This window comes from Penaeus monodon, unplaced genomic scaffold, assembly GCF_015228065.2.
Source record: "Penaeus monodon isolate SGIC_2016 unplaced genomic scaffold, NSTDA_Pmon_1 PmonScaffold_3406, whole genome shotgun sequence".
Classification (NCBI taxonomy): Eukaryota; Metazoa; Arthropoda; class Malacostraca; order Decapoda; family Penaeidae; genus Penaeus; species Penaeus monodon.
Genome location: NW_023658127.1, coordinates 353 through 5,000, shown reverse-complemented (window position 1 = coordinate 5,000; position 4,648 = coordinate 353). Strand labels below are relative to the sequence as shown.

The following is a 4,648-nucleotide window of genomic DNA, read 5'->3' as shown; positions in this document are numbered from 1 at the left end:
TACGTTCACTGCCTACAATGCAACCAGCTTGAAAGTAAACATTCACTAGTTTATCATACCAGTGTTTTTATTTTACATGCTGCAAAGGTTTGTAACTCTCCAGGTGCATAGTTACCATACCTGCACCAAACACAAAAATACCTTTTGATAACAACAATAAAGGCCCATAAAATTACCTACCAGTATCTTATGGATGCCTGTATGTGTCATGAAAAACTATCTGTGCATGACAACCAGGATTACAGTAAAAAAAAATAAGGAAAACTAAGCCACTTTTCATCTATGGTAAAGGGTGCACAAATGTAAAATAAAGGTTATACAGGATAGAGAAGAGAGAAGTACGACCTTTCATTTTCTAAGTCCCCATCGTGTTTACCTTGCGAGGACCAAAATAAATGTGATGCGTTACTTATTACTGCAATCTATCAAATAGTCCTTGTATTGCTACGCGCTTGTGAGATCGATTATTTTGTAATTATTAGTGTCTGTTTTTCCAAATTCATGTATGTTATGTATTCTTTCAGTTTTATTATACTTATTTTACGTGTTTTTGTAATTATTTATGTTATTCCGTACAATTATCTTGTGGGAATGCGCGTTTTGCCATTGGGAGATTTGACAGGTTGTGCGACGCCATTCACTGAGAAACACCAGTGAGAAATTATTCATTTACAGTGTTGCATTGATTCCAGGTCACTTTTAAAGGCTTATAGTGGATAACCAGGACATTAGCATTCATCACAGCCCTTCCAGTTCCTCAAATGCTGAAAAAAGTGATTAGAAACCAAGCAATTCTGACTATAGACGGAAGCAAAGAAAAGTTCGGTGTTTAGCTACCCCCTGGCTAGGGAATATATAGATCATATTTTCCTAAAGCCATGGGGTCCAGGAGGCATATCCCTCTGGCTAGGTGAATATAATACCACTGGGGGCCAGGGGGCGTAGCCCCTTGGCTAGGTGTATAAATTACTACAGGGGTCCAGGGGGCAGAACCCACTGGTTTGGGAATCATCAATAACGGTATGCTCATGTTTGAGAAGCCGTGGACCTCTCCACCATCCTTCGCCACTAAACTCGATCTTACGCTTTTCTTTCCACTTGTACCATTGACAGCCCGCAAATATCTTTGATATTGTCGCTCAGTCTTGTCTTCGGTTTGCCTCTTCCTCTGTTTCCTATCACCATCCCTGTCAGCAAGTTTTTCTCAATACTTTTACTTCTCATCACATGACCAATAAACTTTAATTTCCTCCTGTTCAAGATGTCCAACAGCCAGTCTTTACAATTTATTTTTCTCAGCACTTCATCATTCGTCTTCTTCTCTGTCCAGCTAATACGCAGTACTCGTCTGTAACACCACATTTCAAAACTATTGATCTTTTTCTTGTCTATCTACTTCAGCACCCAACACTCAGAACCATATGATGCAATTGGGAAAACTAATGAATTCAATAACCTCAGCTTTGTCCGTAAGGTAATGCTTCAGTCTTTCCAGATGTTATTGAGAGCAATTGTGGCATTTTTGACAATGGTAATTCTTCTTTTTATCTCCGGTGAATCATCATATGTATTAGTTAAAACAGCTCCAAGATAAGTGAACTCTTTCACATTTTCCACAATCATTCCATTGATTGTAACATGTTCATCATTGTTCATTGCCGGTTATCTTTGAATCTTCATGATCTTAGTTTTCTTGGCATTAAGAAACAAGCCAGCCTTTTCGCTTGCTTCTCTAACTTTATCTAGTAGTTGTTGTAGTTCAGTGATACTGCTGGCAATCAAAACTATATCATCGGCGTACCTCAGATTTGATATTTTGTATCCTCCAACATCCACAGTTCCTTCAAAATTCTCTAGAGCACCTCTCATAATTGTTTCAGAATATATATTAAAGAGGTGCGGAGACAGAATGCAACCCTGTCACACTCCTTGTTTGTTTGACTTCGAACCATTCTGTCAACCCATAAGTGGTTCTTACAGCTGCTTGTTGTTGGTCATACATGGCTTTTATTAGTTGGATGATGTGTTTTGGAAACTTCATATCGTTCATGTTATTCCAGAGGATATCGTGATCAACAGTATCAAAAGCTTTCACATAATCGATGAAACACAGGTATAAGTCTTTTTGATGTTCTCTGTTTTTCTCTATGATCAATTTTAAATTTAGAATCTGGTTTCTGGTACCTTTTCCAGGGCGAAAAACCTGCTTGTTCGTCTGCAATTTCCTCTCTTAACTTCAACTTCATTCTTTCAGCAATAATTTTCAACAAAATTTTGCTGCTGTGACTTATTAATGCAATTGTCCTATTATTGTTGCATTGGAGTGCATCACCTTTTTTAGGTATGGGAGTAAAGACTGATTTTACCCAGTCTTCTGGCCATTTTCTTTCATTCCATATTTTTGTACAGAGTTTGTAGAAGTATTCAACACTTTCGCCAGCATTCTTAATTAGTTCTGCTGTTATTTTCATCTACTCCGGGGCTCTTGTTATTCTTTACTTCTTTTATGGCTTTTATAACTTCGTCTAGCAGTGGCGGTGGTTCATCTTCGTTGTCACTGAGTCTAATTAATGTTGTTGTTAGTTCTTTATTCTTTTTGTATAGGTTGGAACAATATTGATTCCATCTATCTTTGACTTCTTTTCCATCACATAAAACAAGTCCATCTTCAGTTTTGATAGTGTCCATTGTAGGTTTAAATTTTCGTGTGATGTTTCGTACTCCTTGGTAGAGTTCTTTAGTTGTCTTATTGATAGAACAGTTTTCAATCTGGCAATGTTCATTTAAATATTTTTCCTTATCTTGTCGCAATAATCTTTGAATTTTTGTATTTTGTTTTTTGTAAATTGGATTATTGATACCCTTTGATTTTAGGCATCTTCTTGTTTCAATTTCACTTAGTGTTTTTTCAGATATCCAGGGGGAATTTGTCTTTCTTTTTGGCGATAGTTTCTGAAGCAGTGCTCAGCAGGAGTTCTTTTCCTTCTTCCCACAACTCATTTGATGTTTTAGCATCTTCACATTGATTGAGTATTTCAAATTTGTTTGACACTGTAAAACAACGCGCCGGCCGGTGACTCGAACCCTCGAACTCAGATTGCCGTCGTGGCAGTCTTGAGTCCGACGCTCTAACCATTCGGCCACCGCGGCCCCGGTTTGGGAATATATATCATATAAAACCCAGAGGGTTAAGGTTAGGTTGGTTTATTGGCTAGGACACATTGTACGATTACCATGGGGGGTCTGGATTATGTGAAATCCTGTACATTTTTTTCCAAACGATGGGTCTGATCCTCAGTTTTTCAAAGGTGGTGCATCCATCCATTAACTTTCAAAGAGGGCTAGAATGTCTGTATTTACATTAGCTGGTTTTAAGTGTTTTTTTGTGTGCTTATTTTACATATTTCTGTTCTCTATTCTCCTTATTTCAGCTTATTTTAATTTCCCTGATCTTCATCATGTCCTCCCCTGCTATCAGAACTTATCAAATTCCATCAAAACTGTCAGCTGGAGAATGAGACGGATAGGATGATCATATTCATTCTCATCACACGAGAACAAATCTGATGATATAAATATTGTCAGGGAAGACCTGATGGTCATAGTTGGAAAATTAACCGTGGTCATTGTTGACAAACAAATGCATCTCGTCCTGCTCACCCGGCCGGGAATCAGGGCGAGAGGGACGTGATGGGCAACTTGTCCCTGACACCAAAGTAGGGATTTAAACATCTTGTCCAACTTGTTGGATGAAGAGTTCCGAACGCAACATTATACCAACACTGCAGTAACGAAATGATTCTTACTACAGAGTTTACGCGAGTTAATTCAGTTATATACTACTACTATATCTACACATGACTGCGATAATTAATGAAAAACAGAATAATAATTAAAATCTCACCGTTTCCTGAAATTACTTGGACATCAAAAGAATTTTCCTCAATGTTTACAAACTATCAGAGGACGTCGCTTAATCACCGAATCGGAACGTAAGTAGGATACACCGAAGAATGGATTCAGACTTTGGGAGAAACTTAATTATCTGGGCAAAATACTATTGCGGAAGTATCGATATTTATATTGTATTTTGTATGCAAATATATGTATTATTGCCTTTACCATTATCATTATTATTATTGTTATCATCATTATCGCTGAAACTTCAGATCAGTATGGTAACATTCTGCCCCAGCATTCATCACTAATCCTGTAAAACCTTACGATGAATCAATTTTTTTCTTATTTATATATCCATCATTATTGACATATTCATTCATATATATAATTATTGTCCAAGAGACTAATTGGTTCTTCTTTTAAAAGATATTGTATTTCTCGTGTCTCTGTACTTCGAGTAATTTCACTGGTGTATGTGTAGTTACTTTTGTTTCGTCTACCACTGTGTTTCTCCCACTTCGAATCTCTGTAAAATACAAATGGACTATAGCTCCTTAGCCCATTGTCCACTAACTTCGGGGGGGGGGGGCTATAGTATTGGAATCTATAGTTAACTCTGCGCTAATACTAAAGATAATCTTAAATCTCTTTTCATAGTTCTTACATTTAATTACGCAGTTTTCTTCTAATGAGCTCCTGGAGTCAACACTGATCCACAGTAACTCATTGATGGTCCAAGCAAAACTGC

At 37.3% G+C, this 4,648-nt stretch overlaps 1 protein-coding gene across 1 annotated transcript in view; it reads right to left on the bottom strand.

Annotated features, from left to right (window-relative positions):
• The window catches only part of LOC119570642 (zinc finger and BTB domain-containing protein 17-like), an 11,453-nt gene extending 7,496 nt beyond the window's left edge, over positions 1-3,957 (bottom strand). Inside the window, 1 exon segment of the mRNA XM_037918298.1 lies at positions 3,905-3,957. The gene's annotated coding sequence lies outside the window, so the exon portion shown is untranslated.
• Positions 3,958-4,648: the final 691 nt, after the last annotated feature.